Source organism: Natator depressus, chromosome 3 (assembly GCF_965152275.1).
Source record: "Natator depressus isolate rNatDep1 chromosome 3, rNatDep2.hap1, whole genome shotgun sequence".
Taxonomy (NCBI): Eukaryota; Metazoa; Chordata; order Testudines; family Cheloniidae; genus Natator; species Natator depressus.
Genome location: NC_134236.1, coordinates 204924256 through 204944007, shown reverse-complemented (window position 1 = coordinate 204944007; position 19752 = coordinate 204924256). Strand labels below are relative to the sequence as shown.

Genomic DNA, 19752 nt, shown 5'->3' with positions numbered 1-19752 from the left:
GTTCTTACTGAATTAGAGAATGATTACTGCATGGTAAATCTACTTAATCCTAAATATGCTAATTAACACCGTATGCACTTTAGACAGTGGTTAAAAGCACTAGTAACCTCAAAAAAAGGGTTGCAGTACACCCGTGCCTAAATTGCTTGCAATGGACTTTCCTTTAAAAGGTAAATTTATTTAATTAAATGATATAGTAAACCCTATAGCAGTGCACCCAAAGTAAGATTTTTTTGTAATAGATATAGTGATGTACTGTTTTAGCATAGTAATGTGCTTCTGGAATTCATTTTTTGTTTGGATGGATTGCCTATTACGGTTTCCTGTGCTACATAGCAGACATTCACAAATCACATCATAGCAAGGTACCCTATCTACAGTGGCAAAACAGGCTCTAGATTCGAGAAAGAAAATTTATTTAAAATAGCTTTCAGAAAGTCCCCCTCCAAGATTAAATCCCAAGCATTTGAAGCTCGCTTTGTTTATTACGACATTCTTTCGGTCATAAAATACACTACTACTACAGGCTGATACAGTAGTTTTCCCGGCGCATTTTTACTTCAATCTTAATTTTAAGATTTATTTGTGTAAAACAGATTTTAGATTTTAAATGCTACATACCAAATGAATCGAACAAATACCGCAATCGTATAATTTTTGAAATGTGTCTTGCCAATGCCTGTGTTATTGAATGTATTCTGGCTTTCCATAAAGAGGATGTGGCTGTCACGAACCCCTAGGAGAACAGCATTTTGTGATTTATGAAGAGTCTTCTTGCTTGTATATTTTATATAAATAATAAATATTCCTGCATGTATCACTGCACTCATTCATAATCAAGAGCTGAACAAGCTGTAAAAAGAGCTTGCGTGGTAACATATTTAAAATCAGCTTACCAAAATGGGATAACTAATGTATCAGACACAAAATAAGTCACTGTAGCAAACAAGGGAAGTTAACAGCATAATGCAATCGGCTACTTACTTTTATCAGCACAATGAACTACACCCCACCCCACCCAAAAATCCTCACAAAAGAAAGTTTCTCCAAAAAAAAGTGAACGGTATGATGAAAAATGAAGCATATTCTTAATTTACCTGGATAGATTTCATATTTACATTTGATGATGCAATTACAAGTGGTCTTTGAACATCTTAAATATTTTGCATCTGAACAGAAGTGTACTGCATGAAAAACCATTCAGGTGAATGAAGGCCGGTTCCGTAAGGGGCCTGAGGCCTGATTTTCAGAAATTCTGAGCCTGAAGCTGCTAGCTGTGGATGGATCAGCACCTCTGAAAACAAGGATCTCAGAGCTGTCACTTTTCATTGGCTTCAGTAAGATTTGAGGGTGCTTAACCCTTTGAAGCGGGTGCCCAGGAAAGGATCATCCCCTGAATTAAGAACATGAAAGGTCATTTACTGTGGGGGAGAGCTTTGATTTATTAATGAGGGCTACCTTTTAATCTGGGTTATCTCTGACTTCGTTTTGTAACAATGGGGCATATTCACCTCAGTTGCAAGTCTGCTGAATGCCGTTGTGCCTACTTACACCTGTGCTGAATTTGGCCCCGTTTGTGACAATGTTTGCCTGCTGTACAGTATTCAAACAACAATAAGGTACAAGTGGAAATCAGCTCTCACATTAGAATGCAGCTTTTATTCTGATTCTAAAGTGCCATCAGAGCGCCGAGTCATTCCCCCCCCCCCCCCATTGCTCTTATCCCACCGAAGTCCGTGGGAGTTTTGCTGTTGTCTGCAATGGGACCCACATTTGGTCCATTGTGTGCAGACAAGAGACTGAATTAGTGGAGGTGCAGAAAGGGGAGACAGCTAGCTCCACACCATGCTTCTGCTACCCTAGGTGAAATCACACAGACCCTCTGCCTGAGCTCCAGGAGGAATTTCAGGGTGGGGCCAGAGGCATGAGGCATGGAGCTAGGGAGCAGCAATGCATGCTTCGTTCCAGTCTCTGCAGATATCTGATTGGCTATCTACTCCAGGGTTAATGTTGCTCCAAGCCAGGCCTGCCTGTGGCCAGATAATGGAAGCACAGCCAAACTGCACCGAGAGGGCAGGGCTGACAGAGAGCTGAAACACTGAACTGGGTTTCACAAATGCCTCCAGGTCCATGCAATTTTCAGGACATCTATTGGGTTAGGAGACTGGGGTGTCTGCCTATTCTACAGTCTCACAGACTCATAGATATTAAGGTCAGAAGGGACCATTATGAACATCTAGTCTGACCTCCTGCACAACGCAGGCCACAGAACCTCACCCACCCACTCCTGCAATAAACCTCTCACCTATGTCTGAGCTATTGAAGTCCTCAAATCATGGTTTAAAGACTTCATGGTGCAGAGAATCCTCCAGCAAGTGACCTGTGGCCCACACTGCAGAGGAAGGGGAAAAACCCCCAGGGCCTCTTCCATCAGTTAAATGGAGCAAAATCTGTTCCAGAAGGACATTCCACAAGTTTCAGCCCAGACATTTTCCTGTTTCTCACCACCCACCAAAGAAGACGAGAATCCATGCAGGACAGAGCTGGCTCTATAGATATACCCACAAGAGCCATTTTGTAATGTAGTCACCACTCCCTGCCTTCATGACCCCTTTGTCGAGTCTGGACTCAAGGACACCCTTCGAGGAGACTCTAGCAGACTGTATTGGACAAGGTTTCCTCACCCTGGATCCTTACTGCAAACACTTTTCACACACACCAGTGGCAAGTTCAGCACCAAGTGCTTTATTTCAAATGTTTTTTCCCCTCAACAGCATAAGACTTTCCTCCCAAGCCTTGACTTACTACTAGGGCACTGGGGAAATCTCACCTTTCCGCACTCGGGTACATCACACTTTCCACCTACAGTTACTTCCTGCCTCTCTTTTAACTGTTTCCAGCTGATGAACTCAATCACCCAGCTAATTAGTTAATTAATTAGTACTTAAAGTCTTACCTCATCCATTTGCCCCATGTGGGGAGGCTTCCCAAGTGCACAGAGCGGTGAGTTAGCCTTAGACTACTCACACTCTGCTACAGGTACGTGCTTACTTAACCTAGTAGTTTGAGAACCAGGAAGAACGACCATGTCCAGTGCTCCCAAGAGAAAAATCACCTATATAGTCATTACATCTGAACCTTGAGGCCTACCGTTTCAGGCTGTAGCCTGGAATGTGGGAGAGCCAGGTTCAATTACTCGCTCCACCAGAAACTTCCTGAGTGACTTTGGTTAAGTCACTAAGCCCTGTCTACACTGGGGAGGGGGCAGCGGGGGAGATCAATCTAAATTACGCAACTTCAGCTACTTGAATAACCTAGCTGAAGTCAACGTACTTAGATCGACTTACCGTGGTGTCTTCCCTGCGGTGAGTCGACTGCTGCCGCTCCCCTGTCGACTCCGCTTGCACCTCTCGCGGCGGTGGAGTACAGGAGTCGACGGGAGAGCGCTCGGGGGTCGATTTATCGCGTCTAGACTAGACGCGATAAATTGATCGCCGCTGGATAGATCGCTGCCCACCGATGTGGTGGGTAGTGTAGACATACCCTAAGGGCACATTTACACTGATTGTAAACCTGCATGTTCAGGACCTGGACTTGTGGACTTGATGTTTCCAAGCCTGCACTTGAGCATCCACACTGCATTGTAAACCTGGGTTCACAACCGCTGGACCTGGGTCTCACCGCTGTGCTGGTGCATTCATACTGGACTATGCAGTCTTTCTCACTTGGGTCTACAGCTTGAGCTGCATCCACACTGCAAAATGACAGGGCTTGGCACCCACCCCCCAAGCAAGGTCCTGGCACCTGGGTTCCGAGTGCTTGCTGACCCAAGTCAGACTGATTGATGTGTGGATAGAAACATTTCACCCATTCATCAATGTAGCTACTTCTAGGGTGGAACATGGCATCTGTTTAACAGTGCATAGAAACACTACACAATAGTTCAGGCTAGGAAGGGAAAAGGAATATGGAATTCAGCACACTTCAGGTAGGGTTGTTAGCCAGAGAGCAATCACCCCAAACTGGATTTGGGGCAGGATATGAAGGGTGAGGACGAGAACAGCTTTACCTTCTCAAATTGTCATGTGAGTTTTAATTATCAAATAGTCAGGACCACTGTTCTACACTTCATCGGAAAGACTGCACAGTGCCGTCTAACACCATACCTGTGTTAACACTGACATGCAGGCACTTACTGGGTTGCCAGCACCAGATGTCCCATCCAAGTAATGACCAGCCTTAGCTCTGCTTAGTTTATGAGACAACACCTTGAGATGCTGTGCCAGATTTTTAAAGGGGCAAACATATTAACACTACACAGTTACCCAGGTGATCCAAATCCATGTGCCCAACAAGGCAAACATGCTGGGATGTATTCACCATGGCAGCTACCCTGAACTAGCGTACCCCTGGATAGGGTGGGAAGGATATCACATTAGATCCCCTCCTCTCAGTAGGACAGTTCTGGGCCTGCTAGAGTGGGATATCTGCTATTGCATGTATCCCAAGCCACACTACAGAAGTTTGACTTTTTTGCTTAATTTCTTGGTTTTGGCAAGTTATGGAAAATAGTTGAAATGCTGAAAAGTGACTCTAAAAATGGCATTGTGGGATTCATCATTGATCGTCTCTCATACTGTAAAAATGTAACCAGCCAAAGGAAGGTTTTTCTGACTGTCAGCCCTGCAAATTCCACCAGGGTCCTGAGAGTCAAGCCGGGTTCTTTCTGGCTCCTCCCCAGACACAATGATGTTACAGATGTTGGGAAGGAATTTCCCCCCAAGTCGGATTGGCAGTGACCTTGGGGGAGGGGGGTTTCACCTTTCTCTGCAGCGGGTAACTTGCCACAATTATCTGGAGGTATCTCATTTACTCATTTCTCTGCCATTGCTGAGGCCCTGGGCACTTTTGCGGTCCCTCCTCTTCTCTGCCTGTGGCATATAATAGTCTAGTCTCCTGTGAGCTGTAATACTTTGGTGTAATTTTGGTTGTTGGGTTTAGTGTGCCGGTGCTAGGTGGTGGTGGTGGCCTGTGATATACAGGAGGTCAGACATGATGTAGTGGTCCCTTCTAGCCTTAAACACAGTTACTCTATGACTAGATTATTCCTTCCACAAAGCTGACCAGCTCCATTGTCTTCAGAGGGGAAACTGCAGGACACACAGAAGAGGGGAAGTGTCTAGCCCCAGGTCACACAGGAGGTCAGTGGCAGAGTCACCAACAGAACCCAGGTCTTCTGAGTCCCATGAAGGTGCCTGGTCTACTGACTGCACCACCTTGCACCATGAAGCAAGCTTTGATTGAGACTTCTGGACCCTTGCCTTAGCTAGAGCATTATATACTTTCCTTGGACTAATACATTACTGTACTCCAGTTACCAGTTGGAAGGATATCAACCCTCCCACCCCCACCCCCATATGTTAGCTGCATTTCCAATGGGAATCAGTTTGCTCTGCAGTTGTGCAAGTACAAGGAGCTATGCAACACTGCCAGCTAGTGCAGACAAATGTCCACAAGCTTAGAGAACATTTGCCTGCACTGGCTGTGGAATACATCTTTAATAGCTACTTTGGGAGGCTGGCGTTGTGTGAATTTTGTATGTTTCATTTATGTCATTGGCCAAATTCTGAGCAACTTCTTGGCCTCTGACTTTCATCACACCTAGGGCAAAACAATTGTAAAGGTAAATTCAGCTTCCTTCCTGCACCGCACTTGATCAGTCGCCATGACACATACAAGCCCATATTTTATTCAGAGGTCCCATACTTCCCCCGAATTCACATTTCAGTTTTAAGCTACAGGTTGCTCACACCGCCTACTCATTCATCTTGGCTTTGGAAACACAAGTGTCTTTCATCCTAAGTAACATTTTTCCTCTCGCTGTTGCAATACCTCTCAAAAGTACACACCATGTGAGCCAAGTGCTCTTTATTTTTTTCCCCTCCGGTATAAAATATAAGAGCATTATATATCTGCAATGCTGCTGGACCTGCAACATGAACAATCATCATCCCGTGCACTTCCTGAGCTTTCTCTGGCCTCCCTATAGCAACGAGAAAACTGGTTGCTTATGCTGATATCCCTTTTTAATATGGTGTCTTTGTAAATCTGTTGAGCTTGGAGGGAGTAATTGCTGTAACTTTGGTTTGACACCCTGTCGTTTTTAGTAAATATTTCCGAAGCAGGCATTTAAGGAGACAGCACAGAACCTTATTAACGACATGAGCATTGGCTGATACTGAGTCTACATGGAGTTCTGGGAATGTTTGATTCACACTGGGCATGCTCAGGGGCATTTAGCATAGTCACTCCTAAAGCCGTGTAAATTACAGCCATCCAGCTCCCACACTAAATGCCAAATTGGGCCAAGTTAAACAATTTTGCTATTTATACCCGCTGATATCCATCTTATAGCTAATTTGGGTCTGACATGTGGCTTGAACTACCATTTTGTCACTTCGGAGCTTTAAACTTACTTTCTCTGAAAGACATGCCTACTTCGGACAAGCACTCCAAGGGTACAAATAGTGAGAGTAACATCTTAATAGCCTACAGCTCGTGTGAGGAGGACTGCCCATGTGGTCCTGCAGACTGTTGTCCTTGTGAATGAGCAATGGGATTACTCACTTGAGTAAGGATTGCTTCCATTGGTAAAGGTTGCAGACCTGGATCAAAAGGTTTGAGACTTGAAAATAAAGGAATAGGCGGTTGGAAATTCTCCAAAGAGTCTGACTAGATACCCAGAGGGCATTTCTGGTATGCCCTAAGTCTTTGTGAGACCTAGAAATAGGTTAATATAAGGACGAGAGATTGGTTTTGGGTAATGAAAGTTCAGTGAGAAAGTTATCCCATTGAAGTCATTGGGCTCTGAAAGCACTTGGCTCCTCTCAGGAGGCGCTCAGCACCTCAAAGCGTTGATACCATATTCTATTAGGGTGTGTCTTCACTGCGATTGGCACCAAGGTTAGCCTTACCCAGGTATGAGCAGCCAATTGCAAAGCCATACGCGAGTTACTGTGTCTTTGCTGGTGCCATCCTCACCCAGGAGTGTTGGCAGGACTCCTGGCGGTGTCCCCGCAGGGTTCTTTGTGCAGCAGAAGCTCAGCCACTCGATGATGCTTCCCAGTGAATTGTGGGAAAACCAGTCTGTCCTTCTGGGAACATGGGCTCTGAAGCCTCGTGAAGGGGGGTGGGCTTCAGAGCCCAAGCTCCAACTTCAGAGTGCTGTCTATGCACCTATTTTTAGAGTGCTAATGTGAGGCCCACCAGCCCCAGTCTGTTGACCCACAAGCTCCAAAATGCTGTGTCGCCATACCCCCGTAAGGCCCCAGCTCAGCCAGATACTTAACTGCATGCCTAACGTCAATCACGTTACACTGAAATCAATGAGACTGCTCAAAAAATTGGGTCAAAAAACTACTCATAAATGTTCCTCTCCATGGAAATCTTTAGTAAAAGGCGAAAGATTTATACGATCCGAAGAGAAACCAGAGTTCAAACTAGGCATGTACCTTGCTGAATCAGGGCCTGAAGTTGCCTCTTAAACAGTTTTTTAAACATAGATATTTAAAACATTTTGGTGCACTTGAAGGAGGATATTTTCAGTGATGGTGCCTTGTAAATCTCAGATAGGCTCTTTGTTTGATTTTAAGATGGTACTGGAGGGGTGAAGTGTCTGTGGTACAGAAGCAGGTGGCTGAGTATTTAATGAATTTCATTTCTCTTTGCTCACTTCAGAATGCGATGGCAATTTCACCTGCTCTGTGCTTTCACAAATTTGTTTTCTAATCACCAGCCTGAAAAAATGTAATTTGGCAGCACTGCTTTTTTATCTTTCCATCAAACGGAAATATTTCGGTGGGAATAGGTCAACTGACGCCAGGTGAGGATCTGTCCCTGAAAGATTAAAATGGCCTATTTCAGCAAGGACCACCTACTTTACAGGTACTTTTAATAAACATCTCTTACTAATTGCTCTTTATTTCCAGAGCATCTTAAAAAACTAGTAATGTGCTGGCATTGTGAAACAAAATCAGTACAGGGCTAGATCCTTGGGCTGGAGTAAATCAGCATCATTCCATTGAAATCAGTGGATTGGCAGCAATTTACACCAGCTGAGAGCTCTCCAGAGTGGCTGTTGCCCAACATTTCCAGCTGTAAAAGACAATTCTTTAAGTATTGAAGTAAGGATAACGTTTCTCCACCTATATAGCTGAGAATTGCACAGTCATATTCCCTGTTGTGATCCAGACAAGGTTCTGGATTTAACTAAATGAGCATTTTTTTTAAAAAAATCCCCTTTGTTTTTATTGTTTGAAAATGGAAACATTTTAGGAGATGCCCTGGGTAATTAACGATGTTGCTGTGGAGGCAAAAGCTCTCACAGAGCAGCACTGTACTTCGGCTGTACTGAGAGTCTGTGCTGCTCTGTGAGAGCTTTTCTATTGTCTCTGCATGCCCCCAACTGGTAGATGAGGCTAAGGATTTTAGCAGCAAATGTTCTCTATAAAGGCTATTGGACTAGCCCTGGACAGGATATTTACACATACACATACGGGAGCATGCGTGCACTCATACAAAGAAATCAACCCAAATATGACAGTCATGCTCTGAAATGATCTTTTCCCCATGGAGTTTCATCATTCGTGTCAAATCCAATTTTACCATTCAAGCAAATGCCTTTTCCTGTATTCTCATTAAGGACCTGTTCCTGTGAAGAGCTGCTTTTTGCAAAATGCTGAACACCACTGACTCACCAGAGCCCAGAAGATTCTCAGAACATCAGAGGAGATGCTCAGCATCTTGTAACATCAGGCCATTAGAAAGAAAAAAGAAAGAAAGAAAGAAACTTTCTTTCTTTCTTCACTTTGAAGCAGTAGGTCATCCCCAGAAGCTTTTCCTACAAAAGAGCCTAGTTATAAGTTTTCGGAACGCTGCATACTCTGAAAACCTAACCGTAGACAGAGTATGTTTGTATAATTCCCTCATTTAGGGCCAGATTGCAAACCCCTTACTCACCTTGAGTAACACTTTGTTCCATATCCATTCACACTAAAACCAATGAAAACATTGTCAAGCAACGTCCTACTCAAGGGGAGTATGGGTACCAGGATCTGGTTCTTAAGGCTATATCCTATTAGGTGTTTTTTATTATAATGTCTTGCAGATGATAAGACCTCTGGGCCAGGGATTGTCTCTTTTCTAGTCGTATAGTACCCAGCACAATCAGTCTGTGATCCCATTTGGGTCCTTTGAATACTACCAGAATACAGTTACTTCTACTACTAATTGCATGTGTGGCAGTGATTAATTGTTTAGTTGTTTTTTTAGGCGTTCAAATATAATAATATTTTTGTAATCAATTATAGTACTTGCGCCTATCCATGAACACATGAACCTACATGTATGCATGCAGCTAGTCACCAATTACATATGCATACAACACCTACCAGGTAACGCGGTGGGAGTGACAGGGTCATTGAGTTGTGTCTTTCTGATTATTCTGCAAGACTCACACGGTTCCATCTCCTACTGAAACTCCCTGCCAATGATGGGCCCTCCTCATTGACACAACACTCCAGTGGAACTCATTGCCATGGGATGTTGTGATGGCCAAAAATATAAGTGAGTTGAAAAAAGAAATGGGTAAGTTAATGGAGGATAGGTCCATCAATGGCTATTAGCCAGGTTATCCAACACTGTCATACGTGGTTGGCCCAATTATCATGGGTCCCGGTTCCAGTCTGTGACTTCTATGCAATGAGAGAGGAACTCCCCAAAGCTGAAAGTCCGAGTCCTATAGGTATCATACTATAGCCCCACAGACTTTGCAGGACAACATATTGGAAAGGGTACATGGGGGACTCTAGGGCCTCCCAACTGCCAGGAGGCTGAATAAGAACATGAGAGTTGCCATACTGAGTCAGACCATGGTCCATCTTGCCGAGTATCTCATCTCCAACAGTGGCCTGTACCAGATGGAGTACACAGTACTGAGTAATTCTTGAGTGATCTACCCCTATTTTCCACTTCTGGCTTCTGGTAATCAGAGGCTTGGGGTTGCCTAGAGCATGGGATTGCATCCCTGACTATCTTAAAGGTGTCTGAAACTGAGGATGAATAAATTGAATCAAGGGCCCATGGGGTGGGAGGAATGTCCCTGGGGGAAAAATCTTCATGTCACCCAGGTTAAGAGGTAACTGGAAATAAACCTAACTCCAACTTTGATAAAAACTCCCAGGAGATCCTAGGGTTTAAATTCTGGTGACAAGATGTTTTGCTCACAGCTGGAATGGCACCTCCTTCTGGCCATTCTGGGGATTAGCTCCACGAGGCTGAAACCCCTTCTCTTTGTCTCTCTCTCTGCCCCACAATCCCTCTCTTGCTCCAGGAGCTGCAGCTGCCTTTCCATGACTCAGCCCTCTGGCCAGGTCACTCAGCATTTCCCCCCTTCCAGGGTACAGTCCTTCAAAGTGTCTGTCACTCCCACAGTGACCCAGGCCGTCTTCCAGTTCACTACTCTGCCAGTACCACTTCCCCAGTGGCGGGTAGGGGAACCTAGGCCTGCCCTTTACTCCGGGTTCCTTCCAGCCCAGGGACCCTACCACATGCAACCAAGGTCTGTTCAGTCCCCAGTCTTGCTGCTTCTTACCCTGCATCCCACAGGGTCTTCTCTCCACCCTGCTCTCTTCAGGATACCCTCTTCTCTTCTCACCTTGCCAGGCCCCTAGGAGAGTACTCTTTCCCCTGGGTTCCCTCCTTCCCTCACTATTAAACACACGGTGACAGCAAACTTCCTCCCAGCAGCCTTTGCTGCTGCCAGCTTCCCTGCCTACCTCTGTTCAAGTGAGCTTCCTCCTAACTAGGGCTTTCCTCTCACCCCCTAATCCCCCCAGCTTTCAGCCTAATTGGTTGATTGGGCCTTCCTGGCCTACCTCAGCCCTCCCAAAGCCAGTGTGGGGAGTACACCCTACCACAACCCCACTGCCAAAAAGGGAGGCAGGTTGTTTGCCATATATGTGTGGCTCCTGGCTGTATACAATTAAATTGCCCAAAACTTAAGGTAACCGCAGGATCCACACCCCCACTTTCCACTGTGAATGCCACTACAGTTGCCCAAGAGGCAGAAGCAGAGCAGGAGGAAATCCTAGTGAGCTATGTCAGGCTGTCTGGGGTGGCTCACGGAGAGTAAGGAAGAGAGTCCTCTGGAAAACACGGAGATTTGGGAGGATTTGCACCCAAAGCAGGCAAAGTTGGCCCTCTTGAAATACCACAGCCAGGTCTTTTCCAACCGGACAGGTTAAACTAACAAAATAGAGGATGGAAACTACAGGGCCACTTCCTGCCCCTGGCAGAGCCTACTGTGCTAAAGGAGAAATTCAAAGGCAAATTCAGGAGGAGGTGGAGCGCATGCTAGACATGGGACTAATTATTAAATCAAAAAGCCCCTGGGTATCTCCTATTGTAATGGTACCTAAAAGGGATAAAACCATGAGATTTTGTGTGGCTAGCTCTTTTGTTCCTTGGATATGTATTTGCAGGAAAACCCCTTCGAGTTCTTTCTTCCATAGTCTTAAATAGTCTTCCATAATCGAGGTCTTTCCCCATTTAGCGCACACACATCCATGTACGTCCCTTTAGGATATATGTACCCTATTTGTGTACGTACATCTGCTACTGTATAGGGACATATTTATGGATGTAGAAATCAGTTAGAGCAGTAGACACCTCATATGCAATTGCTCCACATATTGTATTTCATTCAGATTATATTGAGAAAGGAGGAAAAAGAGGGAGGGAAAAGTCAAAACGGGATATTTTTTCCCAAGATGCTAATATCTTTCCGTTCTGTTCTCCTTTATATTCTCAGTCCCTGCAGAATGATTTCACTCAGCCTTGCCAAGGATGTCTTTTTATAAAAAGACCTTAATAACAATTCTGAACCTATCACTATTCTTCATTATAGCACTTAAGCTTTTGTACTTACAGATTCCAAAATATGATTAATTCATTGTTATTTAAATAATTCATTGTCGAAGGATGACTATAAATGTTCTACCTCCTTCATATTTACCATGCCTTTTATTCATGCTACTTTGTTACCAAAGTGCAATGATGTTTAAAAAGAATGGCAACCCAAAAGAATTTCTTTCAGCGTCTTATTTAAAAAACCAGCCAACCTACAACAGTGCTACAATTAAACACATGTTGGGAAACAATTTCTCAATTCCAGAACGATAAAGAGGTCTCAGATCAAGCTGGTTGTCTTAGAAGAGCTGTTACCTTTGTTTCCGTTTATCAATATTGTAATTAGGTTCGTGAAATATTTCATGTGACTTTTCTTGAACACACAAGGGGCCTAATAGTGTTCTCAATTCATAGGCAGAACTGCCCCTGGCATGTGCGTGTTTAATATTTAACCCATAATACATGCCAGGGGAACAAGTTCTGCTCACTTTTCTCAAGTGAGTAGTCTGGAACTATTTCTGTGAGCTAGGTGAAAAGGGTTTGGCTCTGAGTGTTCAGCTGTAATGTCATAAATGCATGTCTGAGATGAATCATGAGGAGCAAGGTCAACGTTCAAGTGGTACCGGCACCTGAGAAGTGTGTCTACGACACAGTGATCGCACACCCTGAAGTGTATCATTGTGCATAGAAAATGGTCATTTTACCAAAACAATTATGATGATGTTTTGATTAATGAGCTGAAACCAATGCAGGTCTAGTCTTACAATTACACAGCTTGGGATCCTTGTCAGCCAGTCAGATTGTCTCCATCAGTCAGTGCAATTACATAGGTAAGGAACTACGCATAAGAGGGCAGGCAGCTGTTCTGCATCTATCTTCATGCCTCCAGCACCCCACAGTGTGGCTTTCACACAACCATGTGCCCTGGAATGGGATAGTCTGTTTGTAACATCGTCTGTTTTTTTTTAAAGTGTAAAATAGGGACCAGATCCTCAGCTGGTGTAAATCGGCATAGCTTCAATTCATATCGCCTTAGATAAAGTGAATAGACAATATGGTTAATTTTTTAAAAATAAGCTATGTAAACTAAACAAAATTGTTATTCATTTGTGTTACTTCTGGAACAACTTTCATTATATTTTAGCCAATAGGACTGGAGGATGCAAATGAGCGGGTCAGCTGCCAACTGCCTGGTTAGTCATCCTGTATGTCAGAAACGTGTCACCCATTAATGACTGTGTTGATAACAAAGAGCCAGATCCTGACCTGATGTAGGTCAGTATAGCTTGATTGGACTCCTAAGCAGATGGATGAGTGGGCAGGGAGATGATCAATGTGGTGTGATAAATGTATTTACCACAAGGCTCTGCCATATATGACATGAATAATAATGTGGCTGTGTTATATAGTAATGCTTATTTTTATGGGCTTTTCTATGGCTGTCATCACCATAGCATTTGAGCAGCTCACAGATATGACTGGATTTATCCTCACATCATGTCAGTAAGGTAGGAAGTATAATGCTCCCTATTTACAGATGAGGAAACTGAGGCACAAAGAGATTAGGCATGTAAAGGCATCCAGCACCAACTCCCATCCCAGCCTGAGTGACTTGTCCAAGATTACACAGGAAGCCTGTGACAGAGGTGGAACTAAAACCCAGATGTTTTCCACTAGATTTGCATAATCATGGGTCAAGTAGGCGTGTCCTGGCCTTGCCCTAATCTGCTCTCAAATCTGGCTTTAGGGCTGGTTTAGGCAGAGGTTGCATGGAGCCTAGCTACCTTGTGCGTCAGATGCAGATGTTGCAAAGTCCTCTTACACAGCCTCTAAGTTTCACTGCATCGGAGGCCTCCTACCATCCCCGCCTGCAAAGAATTCCCATCTCTGGACTATGTCTTCAAAAAACAGACTTATTATTTTTATTACCTGATTGATTGGAGAGGAAGGAACAGCAAATGTATTTGAGAAAACAGGAACTGAAGCCAAAAGCTGGATAAAAAATTCAAAACATGCATTAGAAATCTGCTTTTTATTTGTTATCTGGTGTGCTTAAAAAGAAATAGAATACACCCCAAATGAATATATTCTGGAGCTGTATTTTGATTTTGGTTTTCTGGTGAAGACATGTACAAATCATTTGTAGGTCACCCTCACTGAAACTATGGATCAAATAAATATTATGCACCGTCGGGTGCAGCTTCTTCACTGTATGTTTATTGAACGGGCTTTTCTTCCTCCATCATGTATGAGCCTAGGCATAAAGAGCTTGCCCCAGCTCCATTGAAGAAAATGGGAATCTTTTCATTAATTTAAATGAGGACTGGATCAGCCTAATTCAGTACAAACAACATACATGAACACACGAGTGAATGGATTGATAAATAACTCATGAATAACAGGCCAAATCCTCAGCTGAGGTGAAACAGAGGAGCTCGGTTGAAATCAACGAAGCTATGCTGATTACACCAGCTGAGGATCTGGTTGAATATTTTCAAGCTACATATTTAGCAAAATAGGTCTGGTTATCTGACAGTAGATTTACCCCAACTTATTAGAGATATACATACTCTGTTTCTAGATAACCTCGTACATGTATACGTAAGGGGTAAGATATAAATCACGTTTGTGTGTGTGTGCATGCATGCTCTTAAATGAGAAAGCTTGTAAGTACTGTATTTTGTAATGATTATCACCAACTGAGGAAATGAAGGAATTAACCACACAATAAAAACCCTAATTGCTTGGCAACAGTATTTAGGCCCCATTAGGTAGATTTGTAACTGCTTCTGGAGAAATAAACTCCTGTGTCATTAGATAACAAGGAAAGAAATAGGTTATTTCCTTTTTGAAAGGTATGAAAGATTCCAATTGCCTGATGTATTCGCTTAGTAGATTATTTTCTGTCATCTCAGTTAATTGAATTTTATCCATTGCTCTTAGAATTCTTTCCTTTGTATAAGGTTAAAAAGTTCAGAGGAGTCACATTTTTGAACCTTGTCCATTTATTGCATAAACCAACTTCAACTGCACAAAGTACTTTGGGGGAAATGGAATAACAAAAACTATAAAATAATTGCTTTTTAGTGCCTGGGTGAATTGGTGTTCAAATAATTGTTTGTAAAACATCTCCTTGCAGCAGGGCACCCAGTTGAGATGTTGTAATGAGTAACTAAAAGATATTTTCTGTGCCAGCAATAAACTTCCTTTGCAAAGTTCCATAAAAGATCCGATTGTTAGATAGCTTTCCTTTTATTCCATAGAAAAATCAAATTTGAAACCCAGAATTAAGTTGTGGTTTCAGTAAGAACTTGATTTATGATGTAGCTTTCATTCTGTCCATGAAATATCTATTGGCTGCATATTTTTGTGTGTGTCTCTGTGCAGTGTGAATTCTAAGTGTTTCCAGATTGTGTGTGTGTGTGTGTGTGTGTGTAAATAAATTAGTCATAAAGCTGGAGTGAAATTATAAACTAGCAACCTGTGGTCAAAAGTTTAACTTTGTATCTGTCAGTCATTGAAAGGTTGGGAATACAGCAGATCAATTTTAACCCAAAACACAGCTGTTGCTCTGGAGGTTTCTTTAACAGAAGGGTTTCTATCTAACTTGCAATAAAAACCCAATAGGTGTCTGAATCATATTTTTCAGTGTTACCACAGCGTAGCTGAAGCTGAAATAACCAACTGTCAGTTAGTCAATAAAGAAGAGCCTGAGAAGACTGACAGATTAGTTCCCCTTATCTCCCTGAATCAGCTCATACCGCAAGCTGAATTGAAGGTCAATATCTTGTGATTCTTCTGTGGTAAGCAGGTGTCTGGAGAGTATGGATTTTCTGCTATGTAAGCTCCACTATCCCTCATTGTTGGCCTACACAGGGCCAATTTCAAAACCGTCAAAATGTATTATGGAAAACCTCCCCTGAACAAAACCCTACATAAAACGTTTCCAGGATTTTTTTTGTTGACATCCCTCAGTCCAATCCCCCTCCCTTCCCAACACACATCATCCTCCTCTCATCCCTTGATGACAGCACTGCTCAGCTTTTTAGGTAGCCACACAAGCAAAATACTCAGGCTTGCTTTTAAAAAATTTCCCCTTTTTAACCCCCCAAAATAATTGAAGACTGAAAAAGTTTATGGGCTTGGAACTCTTTTTATCCGATCTGCTCAAGTAAAATAATACACACGTCTGGAATAGCTGTGATTTCAAATGATTGGTCTCATTTCTTCCCTTGCTGATTTGAAAACACCTTCCAGATGCAACATATGTCATGTGGGATGAGAAAGAAGTAATTCTCCGTAGAAGTGCTTTATCATGGAGTTAATTTTTTTTCCCCACAAACCCATCTTCAATCTCACATACTTGTATGGTTTCCCATTACCAAAGTATCTGCATGCTTCACACTTTTTAATGTGTTTATCCTCATTACACCCCTGTGAGGCAGGGCAGTGCTGTTGTCCCCATTTTACAGATGGGAAACTGAGGCAGGGAGCAGCTAAGTCACTTGTCCAAGGTACCAGAGGACATCTGTGACAGAGCAGGGAAATATACCCAGGTCTTCCGGAATTGCCCTACACCCCCCTGAAGTCTCCCATTCTGCTCCAGTGTTGCCAATTTAGTCGTTTTGCAACCTGCGCTGTAAATTCCAACACCCCCTCTAATTTCAATTCCTGGGGAAGACTTTTGAGCTAAACTTGATCCTACAGCTAGATCTACATGGCAGACTACGTGGAATGCCCATTGATTTCACAGGACTCTGTATAGGACTAGGGTCTGCCCACATGGATCCAATTACAGGATCGGCTCCCTGGTCCATGCTCCCCAGTCCTGGCTCAGGCCGGGGGAATTTCATCCGAGTGAGCTCCAAGCAGGGAGTGTAGGACCGAACACTGCAAAGCAGGATTTCAATGTGCACGTTGCTATGCCTTGGAACGCTATGGGCCATTTAGCTGGCTTCATTCTAAATGAAATGGTGCTTATCTAAGTTCACTAGCAGTGGGTTCAGCTGTAAGTCTTTAAACACACAAGGGGGTCTCCAGGGCTGTACTCTCAAAGGGATTAACTGGTGCATGCTCATAAAATACAGGGCTCGGTTTAGTTGCCTGCCTATGAAGCAGTTTGGACTCTCAGACTCCCTGGAACCAAGGTTTGAATCTTGACAGGCTTAGTTCAGGCCTTCATCCTTCCAGGTAGATCAATTGGTTAGCATGCAATTTCCAGTGTGAGACTTTCAATAGCAAGGTAGTAAAATAAAACATTGATACTATGAATCATTCAGGAGGCACCTCTATGTTCCTGTCAGATCCCAGACGTTTTCCATAAAGAGGGGGGTTCCCTGGGTGACCTCGGCTAAAAGTTCTTCTCTTCTTCCCTCTCCATTGCTGGGTAGCTTGCTGTTTGGTAGTAGGCTGCAAGCTCTACCTCTCTAGAGGTGGCTGCATTTAGCTTGTGAATCTGTCTGTGTATAGTTCTGCCCCTTTGAGATTAAAGGGCCTGGAGAAAGGGAGTGTTACCTACACACATTTTATAGCCATATCAAATATTTGTGTGTGTTGGTGTGCAGCTATACATAATATCACTTATGTTCTAGCAATTGAATAACTTATTTATTACCCTCTGCTGTGCTTTCCTCCCCTGTATGAAGACAGGCAGCACCCAGCACTCGTTTTCGTTTTTTGGTTTTTTTTAGCCTTGTCATTTATTCCTTTCTAAAGCAAAGCTGGACAGATGTTTTTCATTTCTGGGTAATCCACAACATATGTCACTTCCCTCATTATCAGTTAGCTGTTGCTCTTAAACATTCACACTTTAAAAAAAACAAAACACATCTCACAGGTATTTCTAGCCAGCGTCAATAACTTTATGACTCCCGGCTGTTGCTTCTCTGCAGGGAGCTGATAAGAGAAGTTAAAGTTTAATACTGAGTTGGGAGAGAGGCAGTGGCCTGATGCCACTTGATGTTGTTGAGAGCAACTAACCTGTGTATCCAAACTACCCCTGCCAGATTGAATCAACAGGGAAGATCAGAAGGGCAAATGGCAGTTTTACTTCAGTGAACAAGCCATGTGTTACTGTACATGGGTGACCCGGAATGTGAGGGCCTGGACAGGACAGGGGCAGACCTGTTAAGGAGAACCTGAGTTAATTGGGGTTCAAGGATTGCTTGCTGATGATCTTGAGAAGGCTTTTGGTTTGGAGAGCTAACCCGTTGCTGGGACGGCTCTGGAAACGAGTGGGTCTGATCCTGGTCTCAGTCACGCCAGTTTAGCTTCATTAGTGTCAGAGAAGTGACATCTAGTTTACACAGCTGAGAGAGCAGAATCAGGCCCTGGGGAGCAGGTCACAGTGGCTGGGGTGGGGGAGGGGGAGAGGCCGTGCTGTCTCTCCTCTCCTGCCTTCCCTGGGGTGTCTGCACTCTGCTCAGTGACAGAAACAGCAGCCCAGAGAAGTGATAACAAGCGGAGAAACGCCAATTGCCAGGCTTAATGGCCCATCCTGCCCATTAGACAGCAGTGCAACTGGTGGGTTTTTCAAGGAGGGATTATCGATCAAGGAAGCAAATAGCCTTACCTCCTGTAAAGACATGCATATATAAGCCACTCAGGTGCTGGAACTAGGGGTCCTGGGAAGGCTGCAGCACCCCTTGGCTTGAAGTGGTTTCCATCATATCCAGGGTTTACAGTTTGGTTCAATGGCTCTCAGCCCCCCCACGATACACATTGTTCCAGCTCCCCTGCCAAGAGGGGAGGAGGATCCAGGCAGGGAATCCTACCTCTTGGTACATCCTGTCCCTCAGTAGAAATGAACAAGAGGGAGTCACTTTGGTAGGGCCATTAAATCATGAAGCTGGCCTGCACCCTTAATTTGGTTAAGGGCCTGATCCAAAACCCACTCAAATCAGCTGGAGTCCTTCCATTGACTTCAGGGTCTTTATTTGGTTTCAAGACTGCCTACAAGTACACTGCATTGATAGCACCAATACTACCCAGTCACAACAGACTCCAGGTTTTGTAATCCCCCCGGGGGTGAAGATGTGGGGAAAAGGGATTGTGCAGTGCTACATTTGGGCCAGAACATTAAGGCCTCTTTTAACGTCAAACAACCAAGCAACGATGCCAGGGTTTCCCTCTAGCATCAAGCCCGGCAGACTCACCACAAAGCACACAAACCCATTTAGTGAACTGATCAGCACTGTAACCAGCACAGCAGAAGAACTGCTCAACTCAACAGCCCCCAGCTTTAATTTAGTGCCCTTGAAAAAGCAAGCACAAGTTGATTTGAAACTATCTCTGAATGCGTGATATAATAAAGAGAGGAGACACACAGAAAGGTGTTTGGGGTTTAAACAATAGCTCTTTCAAAAACACACCACTGACTATTAGCATATTGGCATCTAAAGTTGTGAAAAAGCATAATGGAAGGTTACATAAGTGACATTTAAACCCAACTTAAGGCAATTAATCTTTCTTCCAAATGTGAATAGTTCAGTTGTGGGCAGCTGGCACTCGACTTCACTCTGAAACCTTTCTTTGCAAAATTAGAAAGATAATCAGCACATGAAGAGGAGAAATTAATTGAGCAAGAGTTTTGTTCTGACATAGCCATTTTAATTACATAATGACACTACAGAGACAAACAAAAAAGTTATGGCATTTTCTCTGCAGTGGAAAACTTTGGAAAAAGCACTTCTCTTTCTCATCACACACACACACACACACACACACACACACACACACTGAAAGCCCATCAAAAACATTTGACCTCCAGTGATACACTGGCTGTAC

At 43.6% G+C, this 19752-nt stretch overlaps 1 long non-coding RNA gene and 1 pseudogene across 2 annotated transcripts in view; one reads left to right on the top strand and one right to left on the bottom strand.

Moving 5' to 3' along the window:
• The window catches only part of LOC141985525 (uncharacterized), a 49975-nt gene that overhangs the window by 21404 nt on the left and 8819 nt on the right, over nt 1-19752 (top strand). The gene's annotated exons all lie outside the window — the stretch shown is intronic.
• LOC141985610 (U5 spliceosomal RNA) lies at nt 7374-7496 on the bottom strand (annotated as a pseudogene).